At 43.0% G+C, this 19959-nt stretch overlaps 1 long non-coding RNA gene across 2 annotated transcripts; it reads left to right on the top strand.

Annotated features, from left to right (window-relative positions):
• The first annotated feature begins 1182 nt into the window (after positions 1-1182).
• On the top strand, positions 1183-19521 carry LOC118216582. 2 transcript variants are annotated; one of them, XR_004763035.1, is made up of 4 exons: positions 1183-3717; positions 3961-4015; positions 17607-17705; positions 18416-19521. It is a non-coding gene; the product is annotated as an uncharacterized LOC118216582 (long non-coding RNA). The 2 variants fall into 2 exon arrangements; XR_004763036.1 differs by lacking the exons at positions 1183-3717; positions 3961-4015 and adding an exon at positions 16339-16376.
• Positions 19522-19959: the final 438 nt, after the last annotated feature.

Genomic DNA, 19959 nt, shown 5'->3' with positions numbered 1-19959 from the left:
AAGCTGAACATCAATCTGTGTGATTCTGAAGGCTATTTCATCTGTGAAAGCACTGATTGCAGCACAAACTGGCTGTCTTTGGATGATGAGAGAGTGAAGCAGATGGATCAGAAGTCTGTGCTGTGGCAGAGAGCGAACTCTGCTTATCTGCTGTTTTATGAGTACAGGTAAGAGCTCATCTGTAAGGATTGCCCTGCTGTTCCGTGAAGGTTATACAGGTGGAAGTACTGCTGAATGTCTACAGGTAAGAGTTCATCTGTAAGGATATCCCTGCTGTTATGTGATGGTGGGATGAGTTTGCTGTCACTTCTTGAGACAGAATGATGGAACCAAAGGGGAAGAAAAGGTGAGTTGTTAGTACAATATAACATAACATATCATGATGACGAGAACAGGCCATTCAGCCCAACAATGCTCGCCATTTTCCTGACTAAATTAGTGCTCTGATTACCTACAGAGTAGATAGTACCTAACACTGTATCAAACCTAGTCTTGGAAATCCCCAGACTTTCTGCCTCTGCTACGTGACCTGGCAGGCTATTCCACACATTGACTACTCTCTGCATGAATTCTTCGTAATGTCTGTATGGAATTTACCTTTTGCTAATTTTCACTACACGAACGTCTGGCACACTCCCACATTTAGCTACAATCTGTCCTAAATCACATTGTAAGATTTCAACAGCATTCTTTTGGAGATTTTTTATTTTAGTCCCTCTCCCTGTCGCAAACTCTGTTAATGTCAGACAAACCCTGTCCGGACGAGATTAGATTAGTTTCACAATGGGAGGTCAGACGCTATAATTGTTAGCAAAATAATTATATCCGTCGGAAAGCGTTATCGGAATTCAGTGGATCCAGTGCTGTTTAACTGAGAAATGTGTCCGGATGAAAATGTCGCTTTTTAAATGCCAGGGACATTGCAGTGAAACTCCCATTAATTTCCTCTACAGAGAAATTCGTTTTTCATTCGAACATCCATGTTACGTCAGACTACTGAGGCGCATATTTTTTCATATTTTTTTACAGTTTATGCTGACTGGTCAGCCGAATTCCATACGCGACCGAACAGAAGTGACATTAACTACGTCACAATAGTGAAGTGCATTCAGATCATTTAAGCAGGTAGCTGTCATGTTTAACGGCACACAACGAGATTCATCTATTCAGGTGAGACATAGGCCTACGTTATGTGAATAATGCACAATTACTTTCGCATCAAATTGTGATATGCTGCGTTTTATTTTATTGAAGAATCCGCCTACTTCTTAGCGTACAAAGTCTCTCAAAAGGTTTCATCCGACTGTACAATTACGAGCGGAAAGTGTTTATTTGCGTTGGACAACTAGCAAGACTTTAACACAAGCGGTTGTCGTAGCAATCTCCACAGTTACCAGGTCGATTCATGTAATCTCTTGCACTGCTTGCACGATTTTCCTTGTGACTATTGACTAACCTACGCGTGTCAATGAAGAGCCTTTGCAATTTATCGTATTTTAAAATAGGGGTAATTAAGTTAGCAGAAATTACAGTAGCTACTGGCACGAATTGCTGCATAATGCGGTAGCCTATTTTGCAACAATTTCTCTTTTTTGCATAATAGGCTACATGGAATAGGTAGCTAGTCGAATAAGCAAAAAATAATTAGTATTTGTGTTAAACAATCATTATCTTCCTATATATACCAGTTCATACCTACATAATCGAGCGGTCTGTTGGAAGTTTTAAATTCTTTTCCCAATACATTTCGGAGTAATATCGGCATTTTCTTATTTGAAATGTCATTTACACTTGTTTAACTATTTATATTAGGCATGAGTATAATTCATAGTAATAGGGTAAAGGTAAGTTACAGGGTTTAATTAGTAATAGCAGGAAGTAAATATTTTTATTCTCATTTTTTAGGAACAAGAAAACATATGCTATAACTAAGCTATTTTGTTCAAACCCCAATTTCAATACCAAAATTTTAACAAGCTGTTAATTTGTCTCAATTAGGTGCTAAAAAAGTAAATATCCCATGTTCACATTCTGCTTATTGTGCTATATTACAAACAACTGAAAAAAGAGGTTTTAACCAATCAAGTCAACATGAATCAATAGGCTACTAATTGGTGAGGGTGTGGAGACATGGCCAAAACGAAAGAATTCAAGATCAAAAAACAAATGTGAACATGGACTTATCTTAATAGCATGTATAGATATTTTCAACATAATGTGGCTTAAGGTGGCAAATAATCCCTCTAAACATGGAAAGCAACTATTTAAGAAAAATTACCAGCTTGTTAAAATTCTGGGATTGCAAGTGTTCTTGGAAAGCAAGCCAGCACCCTACACAGAAGGTCCCCAGGACTGAGCTTGAATACCTAGGAGCAAAAGTATTTTAGTGTTGTAAGCGGTAAGTATATGTATTTACTCCGGTAAGTATAAGTTTGATAATCAGTGGAAGTGCAGGTTTACATAATTCATCAGTAATTAAAAGCAGTTGGTATAGGTTTGAACATAATTACAAGCATTCATATTAATCTGAACGATAATCAACTATTCAGTTCAGTTTATGGCAATGAGGGAGAAATGTGCATAAATGATTATGTCTGCTGTTTTTAGGAGCCCCAAGTAATCATTATCAAGGGTATAATTCTTCCATTTCACCCGTGTGGAGGTTGGTACAGGAATCAGGACCATGAGAGGCAGCTGGGACAATGTTCAGTTTGACGGGCAGAGGTTTGGGAAAGTGGTGATGGTGGAAAGGATGGGGTGGGCCTTGGGCTCAGGTAATATTAGACAGAACAGGATGAACAGAGGTAAGGTTTAGCAGGTAGGTCACTTTTGGGTGTCTCTGTGATTGAAGAAGCCATAATCATTTTTTAGTCTTTTATGTAATAAGCCGTGGTTCATATATAATGTTTAAATGCACTTATTAATGTTTTAATTTACGCCACCACCATACTGGCCTCTCTACAGTTAACTAGCTTTTTGCCAACTCCTTAGCTTGCGGTGCTGTAACTTTTTTAGCCAGCAGGCTTGCAATAAATAAATTAGGTGAATAAGCACATACATACGCAGGTGCCAAAGGGCATACTAATGTGGTGTTATTGTATTCAGTAAGAGCACATCACAATGGTGACTGAACCAAAAATAGGCGGTCGCCAATATTGACCAAGCCATCGTTTCATGTTTAAGCTGGTGGAGCATAAAGGGAAATGATGACCCTCTCACGTAGTTCTCCCAGTAAGTCGAGTGAACGAGGAGCAGGCTTCTAGTTTACAAACACACGTACAGAAGGGATGCAAAATCCTACATAGTATAGTATGATAAAGGAAATGCCTTAGACTTTGTTTGCATAATGTATCGACAATTAAAGGCACTAAGTGAAGGTTATAGAAGAACAGAAATTAAACACGGTGAGAAGCTGTTTTCCTGCAATGTGGGGAAAAATTAATCAGATGAGTCTGGTAAATGCATGTAATGTAATGCAGTGTAATTGAAAATTATAAGACTGGTTTTTTTAAGGAGTCTTGACGTTCATCACTTCAAGGGAATCGTTTTAGCAGTTCATCCCACGTGGGGGTTGGAACGGAACGATGAAAGAAAGCTGGGACGACGTTCACAATGGGACGGACGGAGCGAATGGGATAACGGCAATTATGGACAGGATGGGTGAGCCTTAGTCTCAGGGAATATTGGAGAGAACAGGATTTATAGAGGTAAGGTAGGGTAGGTATCTCATTTTTGGGTGTCTTTACCATTCAGGTAGCTTTAATGATCTTTTTTGCATCTTAATTTGTCTCAATGTAATATTCCGTGTAATATTCCACATATAATGTGGTCCCCTGGAAGGGGGGGTGGTGGCTGGCCTTTAAAATAGGAAGGTATAGTTATGAGTAACAGTACTTGGGTAATATTGGCTAATATTGTGTAATATGGTAACTAATAATGTAATAATAATTGTTCCTATAGAATATCTGCAGTACAACTGGTTGAAGGGATCCATATAGGTTATGTAACAGAAAAGGTAGGAATTAAGCAGATGACTAAGGCATTGGTATAATTTTTTTGGTGTGCAAGGAAAGCCATGTCAGTTTATGGATTTAAAGATAAAATTCTCAGTTTCTCCCATCATGTGCCTGGTCTGACAGCTGAACTAAATGATTTGGGTATGATTTGGAATGACAGGTGTTGTGTAGCACAGTGGGTAAGGAACTGGGCTTGTAACCGAAAGGTCGGAGGTTCGATTCCCGGGTAAGGACACTGCCGTTGTACCCTTGAGCAAGGTACTTAACCTGCATTACTTCAGTATATATCCAGCTGTATAAGTGGATACAATGTAAAATGCTATGTAAAAAGTTGTGTAAGTCGCTCTGGATAAGAGCGTCTGCTAAATGCCTGTAATGTAATGTAATGTGTCCCTATCTGAATTTTTTTTTCTTTACTATTGGTGAATGGGTTTGGTTAACCTTTGTGAAATAATTTACTTAGCTCAGTCACATGGATTGTCTGATGCTTTAACTATAGTGCAGAAATGAAACACTGATTGCGGTTTTTGTTTCTTTCTCAGTAATGTTTTCTAATCAGCTGATTTATGACTGAACCCATGTTTGGGTATAGACCTGGGCTGCGTTTCCCAGAGTCTCCTTAGCGCTACGTGCGTCGTAAGGTATACCTTAAGGTCATCCTTTAGGTCTCAAGCTGTTTTCCAGCACCTCCTTGGTTAAGGTATACCTTTAAAAGGGTGGTCTGAGGCACTCGTAAGCTGTCCCTTAGCGATGCACTCCGCTCATCCTGTCAGTTTTAGCCTTATTATGTCGATAGGTGGCTTTTCAAATCGACAGTTGTACTGCAGTGCGCATCTAGTAGCACATCTGCATGCGAAAATGACATACAGTTTAATATTAACTTTACGAAAATTAATTATCCAATCAACGTTTCTGTGCATAGCACGTCATGAGAATATTGTCGTTTCACCTGTCTATTCCCATCATGATGGTTATTAAGTATAGGGCCTATCCATAATACTAATCCAATTTGTGAAAAAAATAAATACGTTTTTTTTTTATATATACGTAGTGGAGCTAACTGAGGATATGGCTTTTCTGACTGCATACACTGTAGAAATTAGTTTGTTTGTGTGTGAGTCAATGATCACACTGACTTGGAACAAACCGCCGGTTTATTAAAAATATAAAACCTGTGTGACCAAAGCCGACGTGGAGAGTCTACTTACATGACCGAACTACAGCACGTTGATTGGCCTAGCCATAAACACACATACAGGTACGGTGGCTTATAATGAACAAACATAGCCAAATGATCTACATCCCCTTCCTTTAGCTCACACCTCCTATATAAAACAAAATAGCACTGGGTAAATATCAACCTTACCGAACATTTCTTTCCTACCATGTTGTTTTCCGATTTTCAGTAAACAACCCAATAATGATATTCTTGGTTAAACTTAAGATTATCCAACAGCAAATCAAGGTGGCTGAACATATTACTTTAACAGGCAGACCTATTCATAAGGCACCGGGTATAGAATTAATCATGATCAATTTCCACAGATGCGCTTTTGCCTTTCATCTACGATCATTTTTGCACTGCAGAGAAAAGTCCGCGGGAATCAGTGGATATGCGGCTACAGTTGCCTATATATTGTGTGACAAAACCAAATTAACATTAGACCTTTGTTTCAATAAGAATAAAATAATTCACCCATATGTGTCCTATATCCTTTTTACTGGGCTTCCAAGAAGTCCCAGCTTATATGTCCCGATTGATGCTCTTTATTTTATCTTTTGTAGCCCATATGTACGTATTTATTGAAACTATCTAGGTCTATCTAGTCTGAACTATAGGTCTCCTCTTGACTCCTAAAGAGATTAGCAGATGATCTTTAGTAGGTATAGCTTCCTCTTCTGCAATATTAGATTGATGTAAAATGATTATGACAACACGTGTAATATTAAAACGTCATTCATAAGCCTTTGCAAGTGAGACAATCGATTTGCTTGGCATCGATTGATAACTTTTCAGCACCACAGTGAAGGCCAGCTCCAACTTACGACGTACCTTTGGAAGTGTCCCTTAAGGGAACTGTTAAGATATAGTCTGGGAAACACTTGTAAAAAAGCGGCTTCCCTTTTAAACGTATACCTTAGAAACCTTCCTAAAACGTTAAGGTACATCGAAAATGGGAAACACAGCCCTGGGCATTTGAAGCTGGATAAAATCGGTGGTAATATCAACCTTCATACCCTCTGGCCTATCCTGAATGAAATCAGCCAACAATGTTACTTGCATAAGAAAAAGCAGGAGGTTTTAACTATATATATATATATATATAGTATTATTTTAAAAGTCAAGAAATATATGCTTTTGGTCTAAGTATAATCAATTGCCATCAACATACTGCTATGTTTTAATTGGTAAAAGTGACAGGTATTGTTTTAAGCATTAAGTATGGTACTAGTTGGAAGTCTTAAGCATTGGTGTACATGGTGTATCCATAATTTAAGGCAGTATGAAAAGCTTAGGGTCAGTTCCAAGAATTCAAATGAAACACAATGACAAGTAGTTTCCTACAATCCAGGAAAAAAATAGGATATGAGCATCTGCTGAATGCCTATAATGTAATGTTATGAAACTAAAAATTGTCTGGTATATTTCAAGAGCCGAGTTATCAATGGAATTATTTTTTACAGTTCATCCTGTATGAAGGCTGGTACAGAACTATTAGAGAAAGGTGAGCGGATGTTCACGGTGGGATGGGTGGAGGGTGTGGGAAAATGGTGATTGGGGAAAGGATTGGGTGAGCCGTGGTCTGGGGGAATATTGGAGAGAACAGGAAGTGTACAGGTAATTTTGGGCAGGTAGGTGATTTTTAAGTGTGTTTATGATTGAAGAAGCTTTAATCATTTTTTGTTACATCTTTGACTTGATTTTTGTTCCAATGTAATTTACCATGGTTCACCATCTGATGTGGTCCTCTGGAAGGGGCTGGGGAATCAAATTTACAGTTCATCCCATGGGGGGGTTGGTACAGGACTATGAGAGACAGTGGGGGTGACATCAGAGTGGGACGGATGGAGCGTTTGGGAAAACGGTAATTGGGGAAAGGATGGGGTGAGCCTGGGTCTCAGGGAATATTAGAGAGAACAGGATGTATAGAGGTATGGTAGGGTAGGTAGGTCATTTTTGGGTGTCTTTACAATTCAAGAAGCTTTAATCACCTTTTTTTACATCTCTACTTTCTGTGCCAGTGTAATTTACCATGGTTCACCATGTGATGTGGTCCCCTGGAAGGGGGGGGGGGGTGGTGGCAGGCCTTAAACATAGGAAGGTATAGTTATGAGTAACAGTAATTGGGTCTAATGTTCTGTAGTATGGAAATCTATCCAAAACACTTGAACGTGCTGCATCTAACCAACTCTCTGCTTTCTTCTCTCAGAATAACCTGCTTGACCCCCACCAGTCTTGCTTCAGGCCTGGCCACTCAACAGAGACTGCACTCCTCTCGGTCAGTGAGTCACTCCATGCCGCACGAGCAGCCTCCCTCTCCTCTGTCCTGATTCTTCTAGACCTCTCCGCTGCATTCGACACTGTGGAGCACTCCATCCTCCTGTCCTCCCTGGCAGCAACAGGGATCTGCGGCACAGTCCTTGACTGGATTGAGTCTTACCTCTCCGACCGTTCCTTCCAGGTTGCCTGGGCGGGTAAGGTATCACCACCCCATCCCCTCGCCACCGGAGTTCCCCAGGGCTCAGTCCTCGGTCCCCTTCTCTTCTCCTTATACACCAGATCCCTTGGCCCTGTAATCTCTGCCCATGGCTTGTCCTATCACTGCTATGCCGACGACACACAACTCTTTCTCTCCTTCTCCCCATCGGACATACAGGTCCCTGCCCGCATCTCCGCTTGTCTGAGGGACATCCAGAGCTGGATGGACAATCACCACCTGAAGCTCAACCCGGGAAAGACGGAGCTAATCTTTATTCCTGCTCTAACCTCTCCCCTCCTCGATTTTTCCATTTCCCTAGGGGACACCTTAGTGACATCATCACCCTGTGCCAAGAATCTCGGAGTGGTGATGGACAACAGGTTGTCCTTCTCCAAGAACATCGCAGCAGTAAGCCGGGCATGCAGATTTTTCTTGTATAACATCCGGATAATCCGCCCCTTTCTCACCACCTACTCAACCCAGCTTCTGGTCCAAGCAATGGTACTATCCCGCCTGGACTACTGCAACTCTCTTCTGGCTGGACTACCGGCATCTGCCATCAGACCCCTGCAACTCATTCAGAATGCTGCAGCTCGTCTAGTCTTCAACCTCGCCAGACACTCCCACGTCACTCCCTTGCTCACCACCCTCCACTGGCTGCCTGTTATGGCTCGCATCAAATTTAAAACATTGGTCCTAGCATGCCAGACAGTCAAGCTATCAGCCCCAGCATACCTCCACAAGATCTTCAAACCCTACATGCCAGCCAGACCCCTCTGTTCCGCTACCTCAGGACGCCTGGCACCTCCCCCTCTTCGCACCTGCGCTTCCCGAACACGTCTCCTATCTGTCCTGGCCCCACGATGGTGGAATGACCTCCCCGTGGAGGTCAGAACAGCTGAGACACTGACCCACTTCATGCGACAACTGAAGACTCACCTCTTCAGGCTGCACCTCTCCCCATCCCTCCCTACCTCCCTGTAATCTCTAAATTAACTGTAAGATTAGGGTTGTAACTAGGTAGCTGTTTCGTAGGTGACTTAGTTAATGCACTCGTCTTATCTACTGCTTGTATTTTTACGTAGACTGCGTTGTTGCTGTTCTCGTTTGTGTTGGTATTAATCACTTCATTCTTCAGGGTCCAAGTTGAACTATGCAATTGTTCCCTGCACTTCCCTGAACGGTACTTCTCTCTAGGGTTTTGACACACTTGTTCCTGGTTATGGTTATACACTGTTGTACGTCGCTCTGGATAAGAGCGTCTGCCAAATGCCTGTAATGTAATGTAATACAAGATGAACAGTTAAAATAATTCCATTGATAACGCAGGACTCCTGAAAAATACCAGATATTTCTTACAGTTTCATAACATTACATTATAGGCATTTAGCAGATGCTCATATCCTATTTTCTTCCTGTATCGTAGTAAACTACTTGTAATTGTGTTTCATTCAAAATCTTGGAACTGACCCAAAGCTTTCCGAACTGCTTTTAATTCTGGATACATCATGTAAACGAATGCTTAAGACTTCCAACTTATCACACTTAATGCTTAAAACAATACCTATAACTTTTAACAATTAAAACATTGCAGTATATTGATGGCAGTTGATTATACTTAGGCCTAAAGTATATATTGCTTGACTTTTTATATTATTATATTAAAAACGTTAAAACCTCCTGCTTTTTCTTATGCAAAAACATTGTTGGATGATTTCATTCAGGAAAGGCCAGAGGGTATAAAGGTTCATATTACCATACTCAGGTCTATACCCAAACGCCGCTTCAGTCAGAAATTAGTTGACGGGAAAACATGATGAAATAAAAACCGTAATCAGTGTTTCATTTCTGCACTATAGTTAAAGCATGAGACAATCCATTTCACTTAGCTACGTAAATTATTTCACAAATGTTTTAACCAAACTCATTAACCAAAAGCAAAAACAAGATTTGTTTTCAGATAGGGACACAACAATACCAGTCGTTCCTGAGCATATTCATGAATTTAGTTAACTGGCAGACCAGGCATATGATTGAAGAAATTGAGAATTTATCATTAAATCCATAAACAGACATAGCTCTCCTTTCCAAGAATTATACTAATGCCTAGGTCATCTGCTTGATTCATACCTTTGCCTTTTACATAACCTGCATGGATCCCTTCAACCAGTTGTACTGCAGATATTCTATAAGCACAATTATTATTACATTATTAGATACCATATTACATTACATTACAGGCATTTGGCAGATGCTCTTATCCAGAGCAACGTACAACAAAGTGTATAACCATAACCAGGAACAAGTATGACGAAAACCCTAGGGAGAAGTACCAGTCCAAGTGCAGGGAACAACCGCATAGTTCAACTTGGACCCTGAAGGTTAAACTGATTAACACTAACACAAACGAGAACAGCAACAACGCAGTCTATGGAAAAATACAAGCAGTAGTTAAGACAGGTGCATTAACTAAGTCACCTACGAAACAGCTACCTAGTTACAACCCTAAGCTTACAGTCATTTAAGAGATTACAGGGAGGTAGGGAGGGATGGGGAGAGGTGCAGCCTGAAGAGGTGAGTCTTCAGTCATCGCTTGAAATGGGTCAGTGTCTCAGCTGTTCTGACCTCCACGGGGAGGTCATTCCACCATCGTGGGGCCAGAACAGACAGGAGACGTGTTCTGGAAGCGCAGGTGCGAAGAGGGGGAGGTGCCAGGCGTCCTGAGGTAGCAGAACAGAGGGATCTGGCTGGCATGTAGGGTTTGAATATCTTGTGGAGGTATGCTGGGGCTGATCCCTTGACTGTCTGGTATGCTAGGACCAATGTTTTAAATTTGATGCGAGCTATAACAGGCAGCCAGTGGAGGGTAGTGAGCAGGGGAGTGACGTGGGAGTGTCTGGGGAGGTTGAAGACCAGACGAGCTGCAGCATTCTGAATGAGTTGCAGGGGTCTGATGGCAGATGCCGGTAGTCCAGCCAGAAGAGAGTTGCAGTAGTCCAGGCGGGATAGAACCATTCCTTGGACCAGGAGCTGGGTTGAGTAGGTGGTGAGAAAGGGGTGGCTTCTCCGGATGTTATAGAGGAAAAATCTGCATGCCCGGCTGACTGCTGCGATGTTCTTGGAGAGGGACAACCTGTTGTCCATCACCACTCCGAGATTCTTGGCACAGGGTGATGATGTCACTAAGGTGTCCCCTAGGGAAATGGAGAAATCGAGGAGGGGAGAGGATAGAGCATGAATAAAGATTAGCTCTGTCTTTCCCGGGTTGAGCTTCAGGTGGTGATTGTCCATCCAGCTCTGGATGTCCCTCAGACAAGCGGAGATGCGGGCAGGGACCTGTGTGTCCGATGGGGAGAAGGAGAGAAAGAGTTGCGTGTCGTCGGCATAGGAGTGATAGGACAAGCCATGGGCAGAGATTACAGGGCCAAGGGATCTGGTGTATAAGGAGAAGAGAAGGGGACCGAGGACTGAGCCCTGGGGAACTCCGGTGGCGAGGGGACGGGGTGGTGATACCTTACCCGCCCAGGCAACCTGGAAGGAACGGTCGGAGAGGTAAGACTCAATCCAGTCAAGGACTGTGCCGCAGATCCCTGTTGCTGCCAGGGAGGACAGGAGGATGGAGTGCTCCACAGTGTCGAATGCAGCGGAGAGGTCTAGAAGAATCAGGACAGAGGAGAGGGAGGCTGCTCGTGCGGCATGGAGTGACTCACTGACCAAGAGGAGTGCAGTCTCTGTTGAGTGGCCAGGCCTGAAGCCAGACTGGTGGGGGTCAAGCAGGTTATTCTGAGAGAAGAAAGCAGAGAGCTGCTTAGATGCAGCACGTTCAAGTGTTTTGGATAGATTTCCATATTACAGAACATTAGACCCAATTACTGTTACTCATAACTATACCTTCCTATGTTTAAGGCCTGCCACCACCCCCCCCACCCCCCCACATCACATGGTGAACCATGGTAAATTACACTGGAACAGAAAGTAGAGATGTAAATAAAGGTGATTAAAGCTTCTTAAATTATAAAGACACCCAAAAATGACCTACCTACCCTACCTTACCTCTGTACATCCTGTTCTCTCTAATATTCCCTGAGACCCAGGCTCACCCCATCCTTTCCCCAATTACCGTTTTCCCAAACGCTCCATCCGTCCCACTCTGATGTCACCCCCACTGTCTCTCATAGTCCTGTACCAACCCCCACATGGGATGAACTGTAAAAATGATTACCTTGACGTAACTATATTCTACGATGTAGATTCAATAACTAATAACTAACCATATTACACAACATTAGACCTAATTACTGGTAACTCATAACTATACCTTCCTATTTTAAAGGCCCACCACCACCCTTTCTTCCAGGGGACCACATTACATGGTATATTACATTGGAACAGAAATTAAATATGCAAAAAAAGATGATTAAAGCTTCTTGAATGGTAAAGACACCCAAAAATGTGCTACATACCCCTTACCTCAATACATCCTGTTCTCTCTAATATTCCCTGAGACCCAGGCTCACCCCATCCTTTCCCCAATCGTCATTTTCCCAAATTTCCCACTCTGTCACCCCAGCTTTCTCTCATAGTCCTGTACCAACCCCCCCATGGGATGAACTGATTCCCCACCCCCCTCCAGAGGACCACATCAGATGGTGAACCATGGTAAATTACATTGGAACAAAAATCAAGTCAAGGATGCAACAAAAAATGATTAAAGCTTCATTAATCATGAAGACAATTAAAAAATGACCTACCTGCCCAAAATGACCTCTATACTTCCTGTTCCCTCCAATATTCCCCCAGACCCGCTCCTGTCTCCAATCACCATTTTCCCACACCCTCCGTCCATCCCACTGTGAACATTGTCTCACCTTTCTCTCATAGTCCTGTACCAGCCTTCATACAGGATGAACTGTAAAAATAATTCCATCGATAACTTGGGACTCCTGAAAAATACCAGACAATATTAAATAATGTGCATTTAACAAATGCTCATGTCAAAATTTTACCCTGCACTGTAGTAAACTACTTGTCATTAGGTTTCGTTCAAATTCTTAGAACTAACCCTAAGCTTATCGTACTGCTTTACATTATGGATACTGTTTAAGATTTCCAAATGTTATCATACTTAGTGTTTAAAACAATACCTATCACTTTTATCAGTTAAAACATATCAGTATATTGATGGCAATTGATTATACTTAGGCGTATAGAATACATTTCTTGACTTTTTAAATTATGCTATATATAAAATAGTTGAACCTCCTGCTTTTTCTTATGCAAACAACATTGTCGGCTGATTTAATTCAGGAGAGGCCAGAGGGTATGAAAGTTGACTTTTCCAACTGTTTTATCCAGCTTCAAATGCCCAGGTCTATACCCAAACACCAGTTCAGTCATAAATGAGTTTATGGGAAAACATTACTGAGTAAGAAACAAAAACCAAAATCAGTGTTTCATTTCTGCACTAGAGTTAAAACATCAGACAATCCACATGACTGAGCTAAGTAAATTATTTAAAAAAGCTTTAATCAAAACCACTAACCAATAGTAAAAACAAGAATTTTTTTTCTGATAGGGACACAACAATACCTGTCATTCCTGAGCATATTCATTAATGCAATTCAACTGTCAGGTTTACTGTATTTACAGAAAGAGCATTCAAAAAATCATGGATTGTGCTAAAACGGTGAATAAAAAGACAAAAAATGTGGAATCCATGAGACCTGCGCTTCTGTAAACACCCAGCCATAGAAATAATTATTCTTCTGGGAGCAATAAAAGGTGACCTAGAACCTCTCGCATGTTCCTATTACATCTGAGCAATAGTGATGCTCCTTCCAATATTACACATCTTGTGTCAGATAAATTTAATCAGCTATTTCTGCCATAGCTGGAATATATGCTAATTAGGTACACTCGGAGCGACGCTTTATTAGTCCTGCTAACTCGCAGTTTAGGTAGTAAGTGTATAATTCGTCCAGGTGCGTAGAACTGCCGAAATCCATCCTGCTAGAGTTGAATAAGTATCTGCGTTCATTTACTAATTACATACCGCGTTAGATTTTAAACTTTTCCCTGTGTGGAAACTGTTCTTTGTTTTTAGGTTGTGTTAGGTTTCTTTGTTTTTAGGTTGTGTTAGGCTTCTATCTACCACTTTGATTCTTAGAATTAATAGATTGCGATTATTGCACTATTACAGACTGTGAACCTGTGTAATCAGCGCGTTATTCGACTCAGGTTTTCAGTTGCTAATTAGGTACACCCTCCTAGTTTATGAACCAGCTCCCCATTCCAGTCTGTGCTCTCCCCCTCAGAAGGCGCTTCCAGCGACGTGGCCCCCCTCGACAACGGAACCCCTCTAACCTCTGCTACCCCCCGCTGACCCCCTGTGAGAACTTCACGGTCACAGGGGGGCTATGGAACTGCCAGACTTCATCTCCGCCTATGCCTCCCTCCTATCCCTGCAGTTCCTTGCCCTCACAGAGACCTGGATCACACCAGACAACTCTGCCACTCCTGCTGCCCTCTCATCCTCCTACTCCTTCTCCCACACCCCCCGGCGATCTGGCCATGGTGGTGGTACTGGTCTACTGATCTCCCCCACCTGGAAATTCTCTGTTCTCCCCCTCCCTGACCTGTCTATATCCACTTTTGAATTCCATCCTGTCTCTATCACCTACCCTGCTAACCTCTATATTATTGTTATTTATCGTCCCCCGGGGCCCCTGGGAAGCTTCCTGGATGAGCTAGACACCTTGCTCAGCTCCTTCCCTGAGGACGGCACCCCGCTGATCCTCCTGGGAGATTTTAACATCCACCTAGAGGCCTCCCAGTCTGCTGCCTTCCTACCACTACTCCACTCCTTCGACCTCTCCCTACAACACTCTCCCCCAACCCACAAGGCAGGCAACCTCCTAGACCTGATCTTCCTGAGGACCTGCTCCAGCTCTAATCTTACGGTTACCCCCCTGCATACGTCTGACCATCACTGCATCTCCTTCTCCCTCCCCCTCTCTCCACATCCTCCCTCTCCTCCTCCCATCCCCACTGTCACTGTCCGCCGTAACCTCCGCTCCCTATCACCCTCTTCTCTTGCTCCCAGAGTGACTGCTTCCCTCCCCACTCTTCAATCATTTTCCAAGCTCCCCACTAACTCTGCATCCTCCACCCTAACCTCATCTCTCTCCTCAGCACTCGACTCCCTATGCCCCTTCGTTCCTAGGCCAGCACGTTCATCCTCTCCCAGTCCATGGATGTCTGACATCCTACGCACCTCCAGGGCCAGCCTCCGCACTGCTGAGAGGAAGTGGGCCAAATCCAGGGACCCATCTGACCTCTCAGCCTATCAGTCTCTCCTGACAGAATTTTCTTCTGCTGTCACTGCCGTTAAGGCAAAATTCTACCAAACTAAAATAACTCCATTTCTAACCCTCGTCAACTTTTCTCTATTTTCTCTTCTCTCCTCAGCGTGCCACCTCCTCCACCCCAGTCTTCCTTCACTGCAGATGACTTTGCAGCATTCTTTGACGAAAAGATTGCAGACATCCGCAGCTCCTTTGCCCCCTCCGCGCCCTCCGCCCCCTCTGCGCCCTCTGCCCCCTCCGCGCCCTCCGCGCCCTCCGCGCCCTCTGCGCCCTCCACCCCCTGTTTCTCCACATTTTCTCTCCTCTCAGACTCTGAAGTTTCCCAGCTTCTGCTCACCCACCGCCCTACCACCTGCGCCCTCGACCCTATCCCCTCATCTCTCCTCCAGGCAATCATACCTGACATCCTCCCTTTTGTCACCTCCCTTGTGATCTCCTCCCTATCTTCTAGATGTTTCCCCTCATCCTTCAAGAGGGCCCACATCACCCCGCTGCTGAAGAAACCCACACTAGATCCTTCAGTCATTCAGAACTACCACCCGGTATCTCTCCTCCCTTTCCTATCCAAAACACTTGAACGTGCCGCATCTAACCAACTCTCTGCTTTCTTCTCTCACAACAACCTGCTTGACCCCCACCAGTCTGGCTTCAGGCCTGGCCACTCGACAGAGACTGCACTCCTCTCGGTCAGTGAGTCACTCCATGCCGCACGAGCAGCCTCCCTCTCCTCTGTCCTGACTCTTCTAGACCTCTCCGCTGCATTTGACACTGTGGAGCACTCTATCCTACTGTCCTCCCTGGCAGCAACAGGGATCTGCGGCACAGTCCTTGACTGGATTGAGTCTTACCTCACTGACCGTTCCTTCCAGGTTGCCTGGGCGGGTAAGGTATCACCACCCCGTCCCCTCGCCACTGGAGTTCCCCAGGGCTCAGTCCTCTGTCCCCTTCTCTTCTCCTTGTACACCAGATCCCTTGGCCCTGTAATATCTGCCCATGGCTTGTCCTATCACTCTTATGCCGACGACACGCAACTCTTTCTCTCCTTCTCCCCATCGGACACACAGGTCCCTGCCCGCGTCTCCGCTTGCCTGAGGGACATACAGAGCTGGATGGACAATCACCACCTGAAGCTCAACCCGGGAAAGACCCGAGCTAATCTTTATTCCTGCTCTATCCTCTCCCCTCCTCGACTTTTCCATTTCCCAGGGGACACCTTAGTGACATCATCACCCTGTGCCAAGAATCTCGGAGTGGTGATGGACAACAGGCTGTCCCTCTCCAAGAACATCGCAGCAGTAAGCCGGGCATGCAGATTTTTCCTATATAACATCCGCAGAATCCGCCCCTTTCTCACCACCTACGCAACCCAGCTCCTGGTCCAAGCAATGGTTCTATCCCGCCTGGACTACTGCAACTCTCTTCTGGCTGGACTACCGGCATCTGCCACCAGACCCCTGCAACTCATTCAGAATGCTGCGGCTCGTCTGGTCTTCAACCTCCCCAGACACTCCCATGTCACTCCCCTGCTCACTACCCTCCACTGGCTGCCTGTTATAGCTCGCATCAAATTTAAAACATTGGTCCTAGCATATCAGACAGTCAAGGGATCAGCCCCAGCATACCTCCACAAGATATTCAAACCCTACATGCCAACCAGATCCCTCCGTTCTGCTACCTCAGGACGCCTAGCACCTCCCCCTCTTCGCACCTGCACTTCCAGAACACATCTCCTGTCTGTTCTGGCCCCACGATGGTGGAATGACCTCCCTGTGGAGGTCAGAACAGCTGAGACACTGACCCATTTCAAACGACGACTGAAGACTCACCTCTTTAGGCTGCACCTCTCCCCATCCCTCCCTACCCCCCTGTAAATGACTGTAAGCTTAGGGTTGTAACTAGGCAGCTGTTTCGTAGGTGACTTAGGTGCATTAACTGTCTTAACTACTACTTGTATTTTTTTCCATAGACTGCGTTGTTGCCGTTCTCGTTGTTAGTGTTAATCAGTTTAACCTTCAGGGTCCTAGTTGAACTATGCGGTTGTTCCCTGCACTTGGACCAGTACTTCTCTCTAGGGGTTTCGTCATACTTGTTCCTGGTTATGGTTATACACTTTGTTGTACGTCGCTCTGGATAAGAGCGTCTGCCAAATGCCTGTAATGTAATGTAATGAGTTTCTCACTGCAAATAATGTAATAAATCGGGGTACATGTCGGGCTCAAGCCCTCCGAATTTGAGTACACGAAAAAATGCGAACTATCCCTTTAAGGCTTAAATAAACTGAACAAAAGACATAGATGTCTTAAGATCTTATCATACTGAAGTTTCAATATGAGAACAGAATCTGAATTGAATCTGAAAACGGATTACATCAGACACATTGAATCTGAGAGCAGACTACATCAGACACATTGAATCTGAGAACAGACTACATCAGACACATTGAATCTGATAACAATTTATATCAGACAGGTTGAATCTGATAACAGGCTACATCAGACTCAGTAACCATATGTTCTCTCACATAGGATGGGGCACTGAGACAGTGGTCAGGGTGGTGATTGTAGTGCTGGCCACCCTGGGGATGCTAAAGGTTCTTATGTGGTACTGCAGGAGACGCCCAGCAAGTAAGCATACTAGCACTGAGACACAATAACCAAGTGCTCAACATTTTTCAGTTTTGAATGAAGACAGGGGACACTGGTACTGAAACCAACTGTTCAAAGTATCTTATGACAAGATATATTCTCCACCCTCTTTCTTCTTAATTTTACAAAAATCAACAGATGGTGGTTGCATGTCGGCTAAAAAGCATAAATGTTAGAATGTGTTAGAAAGCTGTTAGACATGTTGGAAGATAAAAAGGTAAATAAGCATCATTAATCATCCAATAAAAAAATATCTGAATAAAATCTAATCCAGGAAAATACAGCACTAACGATTACTCACAAAGCCACCAACTGTAAATGACAGTTTCTGAGTATGTCTGAGTGAACAGGTTTCAGCAGTAGAACTTCCAGTGTGCTTTTAGTTAAATGTGGATTGTTCAGCCTTGGTCCTGAACGATAATACTTAGTAAGCATTTGGTGAGAAAACACACTGTAGTGCACATCTTTAAGGCTTTATGCCGAATTATGACCTGAGTGGCAGAGGCACGCACATCTGCAGTCCTTAATTAGGGCAGGTCTGGAATGGAACAGCAATCAAAGCTACAATGAGTCGAAGAGCCCACACACTGTAACCCTTGCTTTTATTTGAGCGAAAGTTGCCACTACCATGTTTCCCCAAGAACAGCATCTGATAAAGACTGAACAGTTTCCCGTTTCCACTGTTGCAGGTGAGCTTGACAACCAAGAGTCAGCACAGCCTGAGGAGGGATCATACCAGCAAAGCCCTAGAGGACCAATGCAATGGAGGGCTTCCCTCATATGTACAGCTCCCATTGATGTGTATAAATGTCTTTAAGCTGTGCAGAATTTAGCCTTCAAAAAGGAAGAGAACAAATAGAAACGTATTTCAATTTTAATAAAACATAAAGGGCATATTGTAAAATGCAAAATATTTTCATTTTAAAGAACCATTATTAGTGCTGGTCAAATATATAACAGACACAACCAACTCCCATTTCACCTATCATTAACAAAAGGGCTTCAGCCTACAGCTGACTGGCTGATCAACAGGAACCATCAGAACTGTCGTCTCTCCTGATTGATGTGTGTTGCTATACCAACGCAGAAAGTATTTATGAGTGATCAAAACATCCTTTTCACAGATCTTTATTGTTAATTATTCCATTTTGCTGGATTTAGCTAAATCTGTGGTGACTGGTGGTCAAAAATGTTTGTATTCACGCTTCAAATACCATAGTTCAAATCTAGCTGAAGATACTTCTAGGAGCACGTTGCGTGCATATTTTTCTTAAAAGATTAATCCAGCGGTAATGTACTTTGGAGAACGATAGAGACACACCGTAATATTGACCCACATATCAAACCTAATTTGAATGATACTTTTTGGAGTTTTGGTCAAGTTCAAGTTCCTTTGCGTGTGTCATCACATGTGAACACTTGGCAGGACTGTTAGCGTATTGACTGTTAGCAGCATATAGGCTATAAAAGAGCAATTACAGAATCCAAACCCAGTGAAATGATGTTGCCACAAAAACTCCATCATTTAAAGGATTGACACTTTAATTGCTGTATATTACTTACATCTCCAGTTCTTGAAAAATGACAGAAAATGTTTGTTTTAAAAGGTTATTTTATAGTGTTTTCGGTTCTATTGCATTCTTTAATAATTATTATGCTTGGGATGTGCACAATACCTAGTTGTTTATCGCTAATTTATTCATGATGCTTTTGTGAGTTAATTTTATCTTAGTTATAAATAGCTCAGCATAAAAATGTCACTGTCAAAATAAAAATGTGTTGATTTGTTGATTTATTTTCTATTTGTTTTTCTTTACATGACAAGGAAAATTAGCACATTGTGCTGAAAATTCCATCATGTCGATTTCTGTCAATTACACTTTATTTTGTGAATTGCACAGCAAATGTCAATATCCAAAAATTAATAACACATCATAGCAAATCGTCCTGCTGGGGTGAAAACTTGCATTGGCATTGAAATAGCATTACACAATTTATAATAACTAATAACAAAACAATAATATACAGCCTTCTATGTGAGAGGCAAGGATAGTTTTCAAAATCACATTTCTTTGGGATCCTGGGTTTTCCAATGTTTTACATTAAAACTGTGACTGAACAATAACATGTTAGAGGACCACCAGCAACGTCAAAAATACAATGATTTAAAAGTGCTGAATGGAAGAAATGACTTTATTTGGGAACATCTGAACCCAATAGTGAGATGTGATGG

This window comes from Anguilla anguilla, chromosome 17, assembly GCF_013347855.1.
Source record: "Anguilla anguilla isolate fAngAng1 chromosome 17, fAngAng1.pri, whole genome shotgun sequence".
Taxonomy (NCBI): Eukaryota; Metazoa; Chordata; class Actinopteri; order Anguilliformes; family Anguillidae; genus Anguilla; species Anguilla anguilla.
The sequence above is the reverse complement of the archived record's forward strand: the minus strand, read 5'-3'. Positions and strand labels throughout refer to the sequence as shown.